At 28.8% G+C, this 21,418-nt stretch overlaps 1 pseudogene; it reads right to left on the reverse strand.

Annotated features, from left to right (window-relative positions):
* Positions 1–1,842: 1,842 nt before the first annotated feature.
* On the reverse strand, positions 1,843–16,678 carry LOC120260086 (annotated as a pseudogene).
* Between the last annotated feature and the right edge of the window lie 4,740 nt (positions 16,679–21,418).

Consider the following 21,418-nt stretch of genomic DNA (forward strand, 5'->3'; position numbering starts at 1 on the left):
TGGCCGTGGATTTATTATATTTAGCGGCGGTTATCCAATAAACCGCCATCAAATTTAATGAATTCCCGCCTACCATTGAAACCTCCACGACAATGATCGGGAAATGGAGTATGGGTGGTGGTTTATACTGAACCGCCACTAAATGAGCACCGCAAATCGCATATTTTCTTGTAGTGATTGGAGTAGGTCTTATTTCCAAACCAAATATAAGTGTGACATCACTACAACATTATGTATCTATAGCTTTGGAAGAAATTGTAGCAAAAAGTACAAAATCCTGTAGCTAAACACTTTAGCTTCAAATATAAATCTCATAGCAAAAAATGCCATAGCTAAAAGTTAGCCACATATTTTATGATTTTTGTAGCTAAGTGTTAATATATTTTGCTACAACTTTTATTTTTTCATGTCTAAGAGATTAAAATATTTTGCCATGAAATATAAAGTTGTAGCAAATAATTGGTTGTTTTGGCTACACTAAAAAATTTAGTATTTGTGACAAAAACAATATGGCTACAATAAATTATATTTTTATTGATAACAAAAGTTATCACTAGAAACAATAATTTTAGTCACAATTAGTAATAATAGTAAATTTTAGAAGTCGTCACCTCCCGTCACAAATACCTTTGATGCCAATATAAGAGTGACCATTTTAGACAAATAGTCACAGTTACACCATATTTTTGTGACCAATTTCACAACACTAAAAATTTAAGTATTTGTGACAAAGTAATGTGGAAATAATAACTCTATTTATTTATGTTAATTTTTTTGAAACAAAAAATTCTTAAGAGTGGCAAACAAAGTGGTCATAATAGTTCAATCAATTGTGACAATTTCGTTGACATAAAAAAATAATGAAATAGTAACGAATACGTGGTGACCATTGTCTATTTTATTGTAACGATTTTGTTGTCACAAAAAATGCTAAATAGTGATAAATAAACCGTCACAGTAGTCCATTTTATTGTGACAATATTTTTTACACTGAGGAATACACAATAGCGATGAATCTGCTGTCACAATAGTCTATTTTATTATGGCAATATTGTCGACACAATAAAACACACAATTGTGATGAATAAGCCGTCACAATATTTCATTTTATTGTGACAATATTTTTGACACTGAAAAATACACAATAGTGACGAATAAGCCGTCACTATAGTCTATTTTATTATGGCAATATATACAACAGTGATGACTAAGTCATCACAATGGTCCATTTTATAGTGGTAACATTATTCACATAGAAAAATACACATTAGTGATGAAAAAGCTCTCACAATAGTCAATTTTATTGCTATAATATTGTTGTCACAAAAAATACACGATAGTTACCAATAAAGCTGTCATAATAGTTTATTTTTTTAAGCGGCAAAATATTGTCGCAGTACCAAACTAAATCTTTAATATAATATAAAAATAAAAATCTTCCAAATGTACACAATTTTGAAAATATGAAATTATACTAAAATACCCAAACATTATTATAAAATTTATAATAATTCTAAACTATATTCTCAGGTAAATTTGAAGATGAAGTACTCCACTATGCATTTGATTCCTACAAAACAACCTAAAAAATAAAATCAATCAGTTTGTAAACTAATAGGATTTTTATTTAGGGCTAACATCCATAATAATATAATGATAGTTGTAAGAAGTATTAATAACTATTAAATATTTTATAACTTTGTATACTCACATGACTAGTTGGGACACTTGATGTTGTAACATTTGATAGATCGTTAATAGCGGCAGATTCATTTGGCAACAGTTTGGGAATTAATCCAATATTTGCCAAATGTGCAAAAATAGATGAGACATGTTTAATTTCTATGGCTTGCTTCTCAATAGCCACACGTTGAGCTTGAATCTCTTCTTCTTATTTTTTGTGACTTCAGTTAGTCTTGCAGCTTCATCATTTAAATCACTTGCATGTTTTTTTGCAGCATCAGCTTCTGCTAGAATTTGACTCTTCATTTGGGATGTAGATGTTATTCCTTTAAGACCTAAACCACGTGAGTAACTTGACTTTCTTTTTAGAACAAGACCAAAATGCTCAACAAGTGGTAAAGATGTAGATGAAATCTTTTCTTTATCCTTCTCTACCTCTTCTTGAAGCTTATTCTACATATTAACATAGAAATTATGAATAAATTGAGGTAAATTCAAAAACTAATAAAAAAATAACTCTAATATGACTATAACTTCCATACCATTATTTCTTCTCTATTTGGAACATAACCAAGTCCCATTTGGTTTTTGTCGTGTTAACTTCCAAACTTTAACAACATCAGGCCATTCATTAATATTTTTATCTTTCTAAAAAACATATAAACAATAATAATTATTCACAAACATTACTTTTTAAAAATATATTTTAAATATAAATAAATGCACAATTACTTTACCATCTCATATGCAATCTGAATAATTGATTTTGTGCCACTAACTACTTTCATTTCTATACTTCCGCAATTAATTGTGTTTCTTTTGCTTTGCTCCTACATACCAATAGATAATTTATATTTAATGAGAAATCAAATAGAAAATAAGTCAAAAAACTTAGCTTTAATTTACCTTAAATTTTTTTTGTCTCCCATTTATTATCAATCAGCCATTGCCAATTACCTTCATCCACATCTTTTGGGTAATCTTTGCTCTTCTGATATCTTTGTTGCACATGATAGTGCCTATTTTTGTATTATTCTTTCATTTATTTCATCACAAAGGGTTGCACATCATTTGAAAAATTAAATTTATCCTGAAATTTATATAAAAACAAAGTTTAAATGTAGTTAACTAATTCAACTAATCAATACTTGAACAAAAATATTATAATTCCTATCACAAGTTGATTTTAAATTCCTTCCCAATATGAACCTTAAAAATTAGAGAACTTTGTCAAATACAACTGAATGCAACATATCTAAATAATGATATATATATGGGCCTAAAATATTAAAATTTGATTCATAACTTTAAACAGTATCCATTAACAATTTTTATAAATATTTGAACATACCTTTAAAAATATCCACATTGCCTTGATATCCTCATCAGAAATCTCTTTCCAACTAGCGACCCGAAGTGATGCAAGTTGTCGAATGGCTATAGTGATGTCTAATTTGAAAAGGCGGGCATGCTTACCACACACCTTATAGTATGGAGGAGGAAATTGAACATCGATTTGCATTACTCCAGCTTTCTTCCAAGCAAGTTTTGCAATGATAGTCGGTCCTCATCTACGTTTTTGAGAATTTCGATTTCCTATATATAAAAAAATAACAATTAATTAACATATATTGTTTGATAAAAATTAAAACATGTAACCAAATAATTTTAGTATCACATCACCTGTGGCAGCAACAACTTGCCCTTTTGATCTAAGTCCATTATTTGAAGTTCCAACCATAGCATTGGAATGCTGAATGTGAGCCTTTGTTTCTTGAGACTCATCAACCATAAGAGGAATATTTTATTCATCATTTGAACTTTCCATAATTCGATATCTTTCGATGACAGCCATCTTAAACTTCTAAAGATAAGTACTCATTAGGAAAGCAAGCAAAATAAGCATTGCTAAGAAGTTTATTAACTAATAAATGTTTCTATTTAAAATTAAATTATATAATACCTGGAATGGAATCTTTGTCAAAGGATCAATATCGCCTTTAGCTATGCCTTGAACCAACTTTTGTGGCAGCCATGTATGATTTGTTAAGATTCCACATATATTTTAACACAAAAAGAAAACATCTATAATGAGATAGAACGAATATACAAATTAAAGGATATGGGACTAAAAACTCCAAATCGATGCCACAATCATGAGGAACATTTGACAAATGCACAATATCCTCCTTTACAAAATCATAAACTCTTTGGTGATGAAATGTCCCAAATGGCTTTTTTTAAAAATATTCCTCATAATGAGGTGGAATAGCAATAGAAGTGCATCATAAGTGTTTGATAACCTAAAAAAATAACCATCAGCTAAATTATCATTAAGAATTCAAGCTTGCAAGAGGAACCTATAGAATATTGTGAATTGACTTATTTCATGCAATTGACACATTGCTAACTAATAGGTAATCTTCTCTTTAGTTGTGAGTGAATATATTTAACAAGCATTAAAATATTGCAATAATAATATTCTACATAGAAAACTAGTTATCCACCTCATTTGTCAGTTATTAACTAGATAATATCTACATCTTGTCTAACGACAACATACTTAGTATTTATGTGAGACCACCATTAACAATCTTAAAAAAAAAAACAAAAGTAGCAATAATTCAAACAACAATACAACTATTATATAGAGATGATGAAAAAATCTATGATATCTTAAGTGGAGTTTAATGAATACAACTTTTAATAATATGAGGAGAACAAAAACATTACAATAACTAATAGATCACATGAATTTTTTATTAGCTTTCTCCTAATATACCATATGATTATCTACTTTTTGTTTAAGAAAAAAATATATCTTCCATTGTTGTTACAGATGAACATCAATATTCACTATAATATAAGTTTAAGGAAAATATATTCCCATATGCCTACATGGAAAGAGAAGCATAGTGATACAACATTTTTAGGATTCAAAAATTTGTTTAGCGACCTCCAAAGGAAATACAAAATTTTTACCTAATGGGAAATCTAAAAAAGTCAACAATTATGTCATACTATTGATCAAGCATGGAACATTTGTGCAAAATTAATCAATCAATTGAAAGAAAGAAGAGAAATTCTTTACCTTTTCATAACTTTTATATTTTTTAACAAGTGCATATGCTTTTTTAAGCCGATGCTAAGCAATGATTGTAGGTAGTCACATCCACTAAAAATGCACATTTCGAGTAACATAGTTTTAGTAAAGCCAGTAAAATCAAGATCTTTATTTTTGTCTAACACTGAACATTTAAACTCAACACCTTGCCCAAATTTATTCATTTTGAAAATAATATAAAAAATAGAATGTTCCAAGAAATGGAATTTTACAAAGAAAGAAAACAATATGAGAAAAAGGCTATTGATTAACTAGTGACAAGCACATTATATATAAATTAAGAAAAGTTGAGTTTAACAAATGAATCTGATATTATATATAACTTAATCTATGACACCCAAAAGGTATTGAGTCTGAGTCCTCAGTAATGACTGCATCAACAAGCTTATTAATGGACAAAAATGCCACTTGCACATTAGCCTCATAGGGTGCCACAACATAATCAATGTTTTCCTTCTTTAAAACATAAATTAATATTAGTTTTACAAGAGTAGTTCAAATATACATTATGAAGGGAAATAAATATAATGGCAAAATAAAAATGATAAATCTAAAATATCATCTATATATTTAGCTTTTGACTTAACTAATATATTTTAAACTGGGTTTTAGTTAGTATAACGACAGAAGGAGGACAATATGGTTTTCATCCTACAATAGAAATCATTTATTCAAATCAAATTTCAATTATTACTTGGATTAGCTCCCAAGCAATTGATGGTGAGATATCAATAGCCTTTTGAACGTACTCATGAGAAGCAAAAGAATTTCCGGTAGCCTCATGCTTAAGTGCCCATTCAAGGTGTTCTTTCCTCGCCCTGCAATGTTAAAGTTACTAAGACAACTACCTCTTCAACTATTGTTAGTTATGCAAAGATAAAATGCTTAAATAAGGTTAAAAAAAATCATATTATAAAATTAGAAAAAAAAAACATACAAATAACTACCTACTCAAGAAATATTGGTTTGAAATTTCCCTACCAATGCATGTCAATATTAAGAGAATCTATTGTCACATACCTGGCATATTTGGTTTCTTCATCAATCTTCATCGGCAAGGAGCCCCGATCAAATACAAGAATAGGTTTGACACTATGGTTGCATAATAGATTGACTCTATGCATGCAATAATCAATATGCCTGAATATTTTAGAGAAAAATCATATTCAATAAAAGCATATGAATTGTTAAATTTAAGATTCTTTCCGTTCACAAAACATAAACTAGGTTGTTAAAAATATATGTAACATTCTAGATAGATATAGGGTTTGAAAAATAATGAAAATTACCAACTACCAATTACTATTCATCAATTGTTTACTCTAATCATAAATTCAAATTTAATTAAATATAACACTATTGAAAAAATAATCTAATAGAAGACAACATCATGTTCAGTTCTGATAATAAATACTAAAATATATCATTTGATTTTGAGGCATTAATAAACCAATGTTTCATGAAGATTAAAACCACATATATAATGACAATATAATAATAATAATTTGATTTATCGTGTCGGTTTCTAGTACTAATTAAGAAACTCAAAAAATTTTCAAAATTTTCAAGTAATTATAGTCTTTAATAGAGAACAAAAATTATAAAAAAAATTGTCCACTGTTTTAATTAAGGTAACAAGCCTGAGATTTTAATAACACAAATATTAAAAAAATAATTTGCACTCAATTAAGCTATAGTAAAGCATGCTGAGGCTCTCAATCTTGAGCATAAAAACTTTGAAGCTAAGGCTATTAATATACATATATATTATACTATATATTAATTTTATCCTTGAAAAATATCTCTTTTCAAACCCTTTTTTGGAGCAGACAAATGCCCATCTCCATTTATTTGGTTTTTTTCTTTCTTTGGGTTTTTATAACATTTACAACCCTAATAAATCTTATTATCTCCATCACACCATCAAACTTTTTAAGATTGGTTTATAAAGCACATATAAACATTAATTGTATAAATACTTAACTACACTAATATATATTATATAGTAATACTAATATGTATACTAATATATATATACATAATAAATTTAATTAGCATATTACATATACACTAACTATTAAATATATAATTAATAAATTTTATAAAATATGAGCATATAGCATATATGTTGACAACTATATGTATATTATATTAATATAATATTAATATAATATTATAATATGTTATATAATACATATACCATATAAAAAAATTCAACCAATTAGCATGCAACAAGATTAATAATATGTAACTATGTATCACTACAGCAAAAAAGATTTATTGTGACATTTTCTAAACAACATTTTTGATAAATGTTACTGTAAACCATTAAAATGACTTTTAAGCGATAGTTGTAATAAATGTTGGTATACTTTTATTTACTCCTATGTTTATAATGGCATTTCTACTTGTAGTCAAAATAGGTTTTTGTTTTGTGATATTTTTGAAGATTTTAGGGGCGTTGAAAGAAATGTCGGCACAATATTATTTGTTAAGACGCTTTTTATGACCTATGTAACAAATGTCTTAATTCAATATGAATTTTATTGCATCAATTTGTTTTGGCATATTTGAAAACATTATTTTAAGTTAGGAGATATATATATATATATATATTCAAAAAATATGAAAGATGATTTGAAATAAAAAAACTATCTTCAAGGAAAAATAAAATCAACAATATTTTAAATTTCAAGAGTGCCAAAAATTAGGCGGCAATTTTTTTTTTTGAGCGCCAAAACCTACGCGCGTGGCTTATATATAGAAGATCAATAAGACAAGAAAGAAACCCTAATAATGTAAAAGACCAAAAACAAAGTTCTTATCGGGAGAAAAAGTAAGTACCTCTGTTTTTCTTTATTCCATAATATTTTTTGCATTGTTTTTCTTGTAAAATTATTTAAATATTTAATTTTTTGGTTTATTTTGATTAATGATTAATAGATGATTAATTTTTTAATTATATTTTGTTATAAAAAGTATGAGAATTTTAATTAATCTAATCCTAGGGTTTTTTTTTAAAAAAAAAAGAAGATTGAATTTAATTGGGATGAGATCTCCAAAATATCCTCTTTTGCCTTGTCTCTTTGCTGATGTGATGATGGGGAGATCATGATATCATGCGGTGGTCGTGGCATGGATCTAAGGCTTTAACTCTTGAGATTTCCTTTTAGTTTTTTTGTTTAGGGCCTGTTTGGATGCATAGTAAATTTTTCTGTAGGAATTTTATTCCATAGGATTCACAAATGATTCCTATGGAATTTACTACAGGAAAAATTCCTACGGAATCAGTGTTTGGATGTGCACAGGAATTTTTTCATAGAAATTTTTAATTTTGAAAATGAAACTAGCCGTTAGAGTTTTAAAAAAAAAACTTAACCGTTGGAGTTTTTGAAAAACTAGCCGTTGGAATTTTTTAAAAACTAGCCGTAAACAATTTTCTCTCTATTTAAAGCCAACACTCTTATGCCATTTGTAAACTTATCTCTCTTCAATATGGATCTGGATCAATGGAGAAAGATTAATGAGCATGATGACGAATTTATGTTCACCATTTTACCAAGTTTATTTCCTTTAAGTTCGGAAACTAGGCCTTGCCATACATCAATATTAACTGGCTATGCATATGTTCAAGAAATTCTTGAAAGTCATGAGGCACGTTGTAAGGGTGAATTTTGTATGGAGCCTCGTATATTTTAAGCACTTGCTAATTGTTTAAGAGAAATATCTCTTCTTCGAAGCTCGAAAAGGGTTACAATCGAGAAACAACTAGCAATGTTTATGTACGCGTTTGCGCACAACGCTAGTAACTGTGATGTGCAAGAACGTTTTCAACATTCAACGGAAACGGTTAGCCGTTATTTTAAAAAAGTGCTTGAAGCTATTACTACTCTTGCGACTACATATATAGAATTGCCACCAACAACTACATCACCAGTTATCTAGAATAATAGACATTTTTTTTCCATATTTCAAGGTTAGAAATCTTTATACTGTCTTTTTATTTATTATTTATGTTTTTTATATATTCTCTTAACAAATATTATGGGTTTTTTATTTTAGGATTGTATTGGTGCTATTGATGGAACACATGATCCAATCACTATTTCTTTGGTCTTGCAAGATCCTTATAGAAATAGAAAATAAACATTATCCCAGAATGTGATGGTTGCATGCGAATTTTAACCTACGTTTTGTATATGTTCGGGCTGGTTGGCAAGGTTCTGCTTCTGATGCTAGAGTACTTCAACATTCAATCGACCAAGGCTTCCATGTCCCCCCAATAAATATTACCTAGTGGATCCAAGATATGCAAATACTCCAAATTTTATTGCTCCATACCGGGGTATACGTTATCACTTACAGGAGCAAGGACGGGCAGGATGTAGACCAAGTAATTACAAAGAACTATTTAATTTGTGACATGCTTCATTGAGAAATCATGTTGAATGCATTATTGGTGTCTTGAAAATGAGATTTCTTATACTTAAAGTTGCAACCTTTCATTCTATAGATTCCCAAACTGATATAGTAGTTGCCGCATGTGTCTTGCATAATTTCATACGTATACACAATGGCACGAATGAAATCGAAAAAATCAGTAATGAAGCTGATTAAGTTACCGTCCCAAATGGAGATGATACATATCAAAATGTTGTCAACATTCTGAACTCTGATAGTATTGCAGGTGCTCGCAAAAGAGGTGAAATAACAATGCAAATGTGGAATGATTACTGTAACTATCGTAGAAATGTAATTTAATTGATGTGTAAGTTTATTGATGTTGTTTAATTTTGGGGCTACAATTATCAATATGTAACTTTATCAATGTTGCCTTATTTATAAAATCCTCTTTCTTGTTATTAAGCAATAGAATATCCATAAATAATTCAAAAACCTGCCAGCAAATAAATAAGTATATCTCAAACAAATAAATACATCTCAAAAACATAATGTCTTACATAAAAGATTTAAGTCATTTAAACATAGCATCTTACATAAAACATAACGTTTTACATGTAACTAAATATGAAAGACATAGAACATAACATTGTTTTTAATTAATCATTTGTTGAATCCACAACACTTTCCATTCTTCATTGATGAGACTCAAGAAGAATTCACGATTATCCTTATCTTTAAACAATGTTGTAATTTTAACAAAATCTTCATCTGGAAATTGATCACACAACACATTAAATTCCGCCATGCATTCTTCTATGGTGTATTTCTCCTCTACCGGTTCATTTTCATAGCATCAATATATCTATCCATCTCAGCTCAACTCATATCTATATATTGTTCTAAGAATGACTCTTAGACATTTTTTCGCTTTCGGTCCTTTTTCCTTCTTTGCACTTCATTTCCTAACCTTTGCCGGCTTGCACTACATGAGTTTTGGGGTTGTGAAATATTTGGTTAACTGCATGGAGGCTCTACTTGTGTAAAATCATGATCCTCTGTCTCTATTTCGGGTGTAGACAATGATTGGATGGGATCATTTGGTGCCGGAATGCTTGGAGATGGAGTGCCCATTGGCACATTTGTATAATAATCTACTTCACGAGAGCGTCTTCCTTCTACATATCTCCCTGTGCAATAAATGTACAACTGATTAGAAAATTTACTACAAATCTTTAAAGCAAACATTAGTAAACAACACCTTTTTACCTTCATAAATCTCATGCAATGTTGTGAAATATGGAAAGTGTTTTGATGAAAATGTTTAAAAGAAATTATTGCATAAAGTTTGTAAATTATGTGATAAAAATATATACCTCAAGTAGTGGTGCCCAAACTTCTTCAGTGGCTTCTACCATATTTTTTTCATAATCCCATCCAAATCCACTTAATTGGGTAAACCCCTTTAGAAGCTTGTAAATTTTTTTGAACTCTTGCTCTAATGCTTTAACTTGTACAACAGTGCATTTTAAATTAGGGAATTTCGTTACCATGTCATGAAATATTCTATTCCATGCCTCTTTAGTCCATCCATTTTGTGACCGATACGTTGGAACATTATAATCACCTAATAATTTCACTAGATGAGCCCTATGATTTTCATTCCATTTGGTTCTTGTGTCGGACTTCTCTTGATTTGCCATCTATAATACAAAATTAAATGGTATTAGTTGTATGTCAGAGACACACACATTGATAAGTGATAACAAAGCATTGATTCATTGAGCATGCATGTGTGTATATATAAGTACATCTTATCTTAATATAATGAGCCTTAAAAGCAATCAAACATGCAAGATATTTATAGGTTTTAAGGACAAGCTAACACTGAGAATTATAAAAAGGAACGGCTCAATAATGCATGCAATAGTTATATATAAGATTGATGAATATCTAGCTGTATGTCATATATAAAAGGAATGGCTTAATGTTGTATGTCATATATAAGATTGATGGCATCAATCAAATCCAATTCTCACATCATACATGCTGACCATAATAGAAGAATTTATTTTATACTCCAAAACCAAAAAAAGTGCAGTCAAAATATATATATATATATATATATATATCACAATTCATTAATGTTAGTGACCATGATAGTTCACTTATAAAGGTTACTACATTTTCTGGAGAACTAGTAACAAGGTCTTCATTGCTAAATACTTAAATGCTAAATTAATTGGAGCATATCTCTGGTGAGAAAAATATTTTGGTTGATCAATTAGAGCATTTTGGTAAGACATAATCATCAACCTTTAATGTTCAACTTCAGAATGGGATTACCAAGATGTCTCATAGATTCTTGCATAGCTATAGATTTTGTTGATGAAGCTATCCATTAATTATCTAGCTCTCTTTCAGTTATGTTATTACCTTGATTTAATGGCTTTTACCCCCTTTATAAAGCCGTGTGTGTGTGTGGCAGTACACTAGTAAAATAATATATAATATAATTAGTACTCTAATCATGATTAATGATCAAGATCTTGCAGATAATGAAAAAAATTTAGATGATAAATGAACATCAATATTATGCAGATAAAAGCAAGTAATTGAGTAAGATTGAAAATTTCAGCTATGTATTAAAAAATAAACAGCTGAAAAGTCCTCAGAAATCATATAATACAAGTTGCAGAAAACTTATTGTAGATAAACACAAGAGTTAAGACCATACATATAAAAAACGTTTCTCATTTTTTATGTATCATGAATCAGAGAACTCATAAAGTTCTCAATTTGAAGGCTAGAACCAAACAATGAACAAACTGGTAATGGATAACGATGCCCTTTTTTATGTATCCAATGACAAATATTCTATATGGAATGAACAAAGTTTAAAACTTTAATAAACTATAACAAAGGAAATGAATTCCCAACAGAAGTGGAACTCCACCAAAACTCATCATATTTTACAGATCAAAGAACCAATCAAAAAGTTTCCACATTCCCTGTTCGTTGGTCAAATACAAACTTTCAATATATATATATATATATATTGGCATGATCTTGATTTTCACAAAGAATAGACCAATAATAATAATAAAAAAAGCCATGACTGAACAAAATGTACAAATCCTCATCATTACAGAAAAAACCCAATTCAAAATAAAAACATATCTAAAATAAACCATGCTTGGTATTAAAAGATATTTTTGTAGTTAGAATCCAATCCTATATAAATGTAAAAGTTTGGTTGTACATGCACATTGAGACGTATATGTTAATCATTAATGTAGCCATTTTATCAGTTTTTATTGAATGATGTGAGATTATTAGCCACAAAAAACAGATGTATTTGTAAATAGCTTAAGTATATAGCATAAAACCATTGATAAATAAAAACATTGATAAGATAAAGTAAAATCATGAGAGCATAAGTATATAGCAGAAAACCATTGACAAGATAAACACTTGTTGATAATTTATATTTGATTTGTATGTTTAAATTTAAAATCTGAAGATAAAATGAGAGAAATATTTCTAAGTTTCTTAAATTGTTTTGAAATATTGATATAAATTTGAATTTCTTACAACTGTTTTTCTCCTTGCCCAGTGTTAGTCAAGGTAAATAACATCTAGATAACAAATATAATTAGAAACAAAAGCAAAACCATGAACTTTGTACTCATTTACCCAGATGAATAACATCTTGTTACATTCTCCACATATAAACAAAAAACTCCATTAATTTACTGAGATGAACAACAACAAGAAGTTAAGGATGAACAACACCAAACTATGAAACCCAATTAAGAAGATAAGGATGAAGCTCTTTATAACAAAAAAAGGCACACCTCCTCATCATCACAGAAAAATCCATACCACCAAGATATGAAGCTCTTTATAACAAGAAAATGCATACCATTGGAGAAAAAGGATCAGATACGAAGGGTATGAGCGTATACCTGCTAAACTGGAGAGACTCTTGTTTCACCAGAACCGGCTGCCATCGTTACAGTGTTAATCAAACGCCCCACCACCCTTGCTGTTGCTCCACCTCCATTTCCAGCCATGATCCTTTGAGAAACCTTGAGATTCTTTCATAATTTCCAGTTTCAACTAAAATAAACTAAAAAAACCTTGAGATCCTTGAGAAACAAGAGAAGTAAGCTCAGTACCTTGTATCTGAAGTAAGAATGGGAGCAAGGAAAGGCGAAGCTTCGGATTGCCGTGAGCTTGAGAAATAAGAGAGAGAGAGAGAGAGAGAGAGAGAGAGAGAATGGAGACGGTGAGCCCTTCTTTGGCGGTCCGACAAACGGCGACGGCAAGTGGCGGCCGTGAAGAATGAAGATGGTGGAGAATGATGAAGGCCTTTCTATTTCCCAATCTCACACTCGCACAGCCCAAAATGTACAAGGAAAAAAATTTGGGGTCACCTCTTTTACAAATTCCTATGGAATCATGTGATTTCATAGGAATTTATTACTATCAAAATAGTAACCAAACACCATTTTATTTTATTTTCTACATAATACTAAATTTCATGGGAATGACCACCATTCATATGAAATCTAGTGGCAACCAAACATGGCCTTAACCTTAGTTTTGTTGAAGTTTTAGAATTAACTCCGTTTTTTAATTTTAAAAATTTTTTATAATGTTCTTGCTATGAGACACTCATAACATTGGTGAAGTTTTACAATTTGCCCTTTATATAATTTTTATTTTTATAGGGTTATCGTTATAGTTATGACCCACACATAGGTGATAGGTTTGTTGAAGTTTTATATTTTATTCTTTTTTTTTAAGTTAAATTTTTGTTCAAAATATCAAAATGGTCCCTCTATTTTACATTTTCCGTCCTTTTAGTTCATCTAATATAAAATCTGCCTTTTTGGTCCTCATATTTGCACAATTCTGTCATTTTGGTCCCTCCAATTGACGGATCTGCCCCTTTGGTCCTTCCAGTTGATGAACTGGAGGGACCAAAAAGGATGAGAATGTGTAAATACGAGAACAAAAAAAAGTGGATTTTATATTAGAGGGACTAAAAGGGCTGAAAACGTAAAATAGAGGCACATTTTGATATTTACACCTAATTTTTTTAAAGGTTCTTATTATAGTACAACTCATATATTCTCCATTTAAATAAAAAAGTTTATTTGTATTCTTTTTTATGCAAATAATATATCCTCCACATAGTTTTTTTAGTATTTCAAATTAGTATATTATTGATTTTAATATATCATATATGTTGATATTTAATATAATATAATAATTATTATTAAATTATGTTGATTTTGTTAAAAATAAAAATTATTGTAAGTTGGAGATACTAGAAGTAGTCCTTGTTCTCAATTAACTACTTCTCAATTTCATTATAAAGATAATAAACATATTATGATTTTTATAATATCATCTAATTATATTTTTAAAATTTTAAATTTTATTATTTATTAATCACTTTTTTAAAAATTGATTTTACAATCTACTAATGTATTTGTATATTTTATTTTTGTAGATAAGAGGCCACTATGATAAATTTAAAGATAATTCTAATGATTGAAGCCTTGGCTTTATTATAATGTTTGAAAGCTATTTCTTTGAGATTTGTAGATCATGTTAATATTATTTTAATTAGTGATTACATTTTCAAAATTTTAAATTTTATTATTTATTTATTACTTTTCCTTTTTAAATTGATTTGGATATGTACTAATGTATTTATATATTTTATTTTGCTAATAAGACGCCACCATGATAAATTTAAAAATAATTCCAAGGATTGAAGCCTTAGCTTTATTATAATTTTTGAAAGCTATTTCTTTGAGATTTGTAGATCATGTTAACATTATTTTAATTAGTGATTACATTTTTAAATTTTTAAATTTTTAAATTTATTATTCATTTATTATTTTTTTAAATTGGTTTGGATATCAACTAATGTATTTGTATATTTTATTTTGCAGACAAAAGACCACCATGATAAATTTGAAGACAATTCGAAGGATTGAAGCGTTAGATTTATTATAATGTTTGAAGCTATTTATTTAAGATTTGTAGAACCTATTAACATTATTTTAATTAGTGTTTTAATGGTAGGTGGAATTTTTATATTTGTGATAAATAATTTTAATTACTATTTTATTATATTATATATGTAAATTAATTTTACAAAATTTAAATTTTATTTCATATTTATATATTTAAATTGTATACAAATAATATTTAAATTAGTATTGTAAAAAAATATAATTTTTTTTCAACACTTGCTAATGTTGCATTTTGCTATCATCCACAAATATTATATGGTTAAAACAACAATAATGAAATGTCTATATAAGAGTTTTGAAAACCACTTAACAAATGTTACTAAATAATTTTTGAACAAACATTTAAAAATAAAATTTAATTTTAAAATTAGATATGATGAATAACTTTTACTAACATTAAAAAATATCGACTTAATTTGGATTCACAATTTCTATTTTATTAAACCAGTATTTACAAAAGGTCAATCTAAGTAATTTAAGAGGCCTTTAACAAATGTTCCTATATAATCTCTATAGCAACAATTACAAATGTTGCAATATTTCAAAATTAATGTGATAAAAACTTATGGCAACATCTACACATGTTACACAAAATAAAAAATAAAAAAAAAGTGTTGCTCAAGCCATATACAAATGTTAGGATAAAATTCATATTGCGACTGTTTACAAATGTTAGGAAAATATCATAATAAATGTTGGAATATAAAGGTACTGAAGTTTCATGAAAATGTCACAATAAAATATACCGACTATAGCAATTATAACATATAATCGACGTTTGTTACAAAAGTCGGTATACGTTTTCAGCTATTTAACGACACATGACGAATGTCACAAACCTCCTTTTTTGTTGTAGTGTATATAAATTATTTATTAGTGGATTCTATCATAATAAAGTTATTAACCATATAATATTACAAGTTAATGATATATTATAATAACCCATGGTTATATATGGTGTACTATTACCATATAATAAATTACTTTTATAATCTATATAATATATATTTATTGGTTTGGATGATTAAAATAATAATATAATTAATTTTTTTTGTACAGCCCATATATTAGTGCCAGCATGCACTAATGATAATAAAATAATATATATTATCATCTTTCTGGGATGAAAGCAAATTAAATAAAAAATTAATGTCTATTTAAATTTATTTCATCATTAGGGTATTATAGCAATGATAATAAAATCGAAAAAATAATAACTAAAAAAATATATAAGAATCAAGTAGATCAAATACCTGGAGGTGGGGAATCCCTTGTAGAGCTCTATGCTACATGAGAAAGCACCCTTGTGGAGTCATGAATAGTCTTTAATGACGATAGTCTGATCTCTCAGCTTCTCGATGGTGATCGGAGCCATGACTGTCTTCAGTAACAGAAGCAACCTTTGGATACCCATTTTCCGATATTCTTACTAATTGAGAAAAAGGTGATTATCAAAGACAGGAAACCGTGGGAGAGAACAAAAAGATGATGGTATGCAATAGAATTGGGCTAGATTAAAAGTATTTTATCATGTTATTTGATATAAATTATAAAAAGATAAATTAAAAATATATTAATTTTTTTAAAAAAAAATTGGATACTTAATTACCAAGAAAGCTCACACATGATTTTTAAAATTTAAAAGTTAAAATTTAACACTTTATATAGGTAAGTATATTCTAAAAGATATGGATTTTATATTTAAAAAATTGGATACTTAATTACCATGAAAGCTCACACATGATTTTTAAAATTTAAAAGTTAAAATTTAACACTTTATATAGGTAAGTATATTCTAAAAGATATGAATTTTATATTTAAAAAATTGGATGCTTAATTACCATGAAAGCTCACACATCAAATATGAATAATTTTCCCACCAAAACATAAATAAAATATTACAATAATACTAAACATTAAATATTTATAATATAATATATATTACATGAAATAATCTTATGGTCTAATTTTTTAAAACTCAAAAATATTATGATAAATAAAACTTTTATATTAATAATGATAAATATATTATCATACTCATTAGATTAATATTTTTAAAATAACTTTTAAAATATAAAATTAGACTAATATTATTTATCATATAGCATATATATGGAATTGTAAAATTAATAATATACAATCTTATATTAATTCAAATATTAAAAATTTTTGTATATATATGTATATATATTATATTAAAGTAGCAACCATGTATTTTATATTATTTTGGGTAAGTTCATGTTTACATTAATAAATCAATTATTCATTAATTGGGATGACCCGACTTTTATTCACATCTTGGGTCCCAAAATGTGGTAACACCCTCGCACAGAGTAATGAGAACATACTACGTGCGTCTAACATAATATATCAAAGACTATAACGCAATAATTGTAAAATTTTTATGCTATTCAATTATGGAGATATGGAGAATATAACCCCTCCCACATGGACTCATAGTGGGATCTAGTGAATAATGAATAAACAACATGCTATAGTATGGACCCTATAAAAATAGTAAATAAATAAGGTTGATTTTGAAAAATTATATATTTTAAATCACCAAAAAATACATATAAACTTTGATTCAAGAGCTTTCTGTGAAATGACAAGGAGGGTTGTTTTTGAAAAATCAAAAGTTCCAAATTAATTAAAACTCAGGGGTTCAATGGAAAAACTTAACACCTAAATTCCAAAAAAAGGGAAACTTAAAAAGTGTTGAAGGAGATTATGGGTTGATAAATTTGATTTTGTATAGGTATCAATTTGATAAAATTGACATAAAACAATATGCAAGAAAAATAAAATAAAAAAAGCAACTAAAAGACCATAATTACTAAGATTATGAAAATAAAATTTGAAATTAAATATTAAAAGACAATTGCTTACAATCGAAAGTGAAATACAAACATATCATGATCTAGACCTACAAAAAAATTTATGAAGAAAATGTGTGAACATAGGGGGTAAAAAGAAAGATTACATATAACATAATAGTGGGGGGCGTCACGCGTGTGGTTTAGTGTTGAAGGAGAATATGGGTTGATAAATTTGATTTTGTATAGATACCAAATTGATAAATTGACATAAAACAATATGAAAAAAATTAAAAAGAAAACTAAAAACCATAATTACTAAGGTTATGTAAATAAAATTTGAATTTAAATATTTAAAACAATTGCATACAATTGAAAGTGAAATACAAACATGTCATCATCTAGACCTACAAGAAAAAAAAAATCTATAAAGAAATTGTGTGAATATAGGGGACACGGAGAAAAATGATATATAATATGATAGTATGGTGCATGTGGTTTAGTGTTGAATGAGAATATGGGTTGATAAATTTGATTTTGTATAGGTATCAATTTGATAAAATTGACATAAAATATGAAAGAAATTTAAAAAAAACAACAACAAAAAGACCATAATTACTAAGGTTATGTAAATAAAATTTGAAATAAAATATTTAAAAACAATTGCATACAATCGAAAGTGAAATACAAACATGTCATGATCTAGACCTACAAGAAAAAATCTATGAAGAAATTGTGTGAATATAGGGGGCAAAAAGAGAGATGGCATATAACATGGTAGTGCGTGTGATTTAGTGTTTAGAGAGAATATGGGTTGATTAATTTGATTTTGTATAGGCACTAATTTGATAAAGTTGCCAAGAAATAAAGAGAATAAAAAAAGAAACTTGGGTGTGTTTGTTTGGGTGTATTTGGTTTTACATGTAAAATCAAATACTTTACTTTATGAAATTCATTGTTTGTTTGGGTGTATCTGCAAACCCTGATGTAATCGGGATTACATTACAATAGTTTTTTTGGTGTATTTGGTTGGCAAAATTTTTTGGCAGGTCACTCAAGTTTCCTTTTGTTTCATTTTGCTTACTGAAGTTTGATTTGTTTTCAATCGGTCACTCAAATTTAATTGTGTTTCACCAGCAGGTCACTGGCGAGTAACTGGATACTTCTAGCTGACGTGGCGCCCGGAAAATTTACACTCAGCTCGCCTGTGACACCTCAGATGGCTGCCACATCACATTAGTCATCCACATCATCTTTGGGTTGCCACGTCAGCATCTCCTTCTTCATCACTCAACCAAGACGATGGTACTCCGATAGCGAGGAGATGAAAGGTAACGTGATTAATGTGAGGAGATAGGTAGATAGTGGGTTGATGGAGACGAGAGTGGTGAGCGCTACAACTGCCATGGCATGGAGTTTCATCAAAGCCCTAGCTAGGATGTGCAGACTCTTTTGTTTATAAATTTGAAATTTGAGCTTTTTTTTTCATTATGGCATCTACTACTTCTTGGTAGATGCAACTCCTTAATTTGGAAGCAATCAGATCAATTCACAAACCTTAGTATTTGTATAGAAGTTGATCATAAGCTTGTAAGTTGTTGATTGTTTCCAATATTTGTGTATAATTGAGAGGCTAAAATTATTTCTGTACAATTGGAGTGTAATTTGGTTTTATTTGTGATAATTTTGGTAGATTTGGTGTGAAGATAGTTCATAAGCTTTGATAGCATCTAGGGTGTTTGTTGGAATGCCTATGAGAGCCGTTTTGACTTAAATGGTTGGTTTGAATTGGGAGAGATGTTTCATACTTTTAGTGCTTCTCTTTTGGTTTTTTTATTTTTTTCTCTTATCATGGTATTAAACACTTTGATGTTTTATTTGAGATTTGCAAATAATCTGTAACAATGTAATAATTGGTACAAAGTGAGCCCAAATATAATCCTGCAGGTTCAAGGGTGCATCACACAACACATATTTCATGTTACAACAATAACATATTTCTCTTTTGGTTCAAATGAACTTAAATACAATCCTTTGAGAAATCACCACAATGAAAAGTATTCATCACACAACACATATTTCATGTTATAACAATAACATTCCTGCATGTAAACAATTTTAAAGTTCAATCAATTGCTAACAGAAAACATTCAGTGCATAAAGTTCACCCAAAAATACTTCATTTAAGGGAACATTCTATACATAATATTGTCATTTACATTTACTAATAGCACTAGACATTCAGTGTATTAAGTTCACTTGTCCAACAACACACAACCAAAACCTCCACATCCATTTCCAAAATGACAAAAACTAAAAATGAACAAACTTGTCACATTAATCAACAATAATACAGAGTTTGTCAGCACTCAATAATGTCTCTCCTGAGTGACACCACCACCACCAGGAGCCCCAATCCCTGGGGGAAGCCACACCTTCCTCCTTTTGCCAACATTCACCTCCTTTGCATTCTCATTATGAATTTTCCCTTTCCCTCTGCCTCCATGTTGGGTCAAATGTTCCCTTCCATTACCTGTGCTCAGCTGTCACTCTCCCTCCTTTTTCCAACACCCCATTCTTCTAATGCCGAGTTTGTTCCTTTTCACCAAATTCCCACATGTGGGAATTGTACTTGCAGGAAAAACTTGATCAAGTGTGGACATTACCTGCAACATAGAAAACAAATGAAAGATAGTTGTAGGGTTGAGAATTTGATATTGCAAAGTTAAATGATTCTAACCTCTGAAGTGGGGTCTTGGGAGATTTCATTAGGTTTGGTAACTTTCTCTTGCCGTTCTTGGATGCCGGTAAATGCCTTATTGATCCCAAATGCATGCAAATGATCCTGATTTCCCTATCATTTAAGCAATAGAAAATAAGAAACAATTTCCCTAATTTGCAATGGATGTTATTATTGTTGAACATATACAATTTTCTTAGTCATAAACAAAGAATAACTGACCTGTGACCAATTTTGCACTAGGATGTCAACAAGTGAATCACTAGCCACTTGTGTTTGTACATGGCAAGTTGTACTCAGAATGTCCTGGTTATCATGCATTTTATGCAAACATCTTACAGAAAATTGCTAATATGGAGGATTAGTACATTCATAGTGAAACAAAGATTAACTGACTTGTGGGTTTGCTTGGATTGGCATGTCCACATACACATCCTCATCTGCCTGGCTGTGTTGAGGCCCAATTGCTTGAGCATTGTCTAAGTTAACCTACCATGAAAAGAATACACAAATTAAAAAAAAAAAAAAAAAACGGAAACCATACTCCATAGTTAATTTCCAAGGCATAATTAATTATAAATACAGCACCTACCTGTTT

Source organism: Dioscorea cayenensis, chromosome 5 (assembly GCF_009730915.1).
Source record: "Dioscorea cayenensis subsp. rotundata cultivar TDr96_F1 chromosome 5, TDr96_F1_v2_PseudoChromosome.rev07_lg8_w22 25.fasta, whole genome shotgun sequence".
In the NCBI taxonomy this organism is placed as follows: Eukaryota; Viridiplantae; Streptophyta; class Magnoliopsida; order Dioscoreales; family Dioscoreaceae; genus Dioscorea; species Dioscorea cayenensis.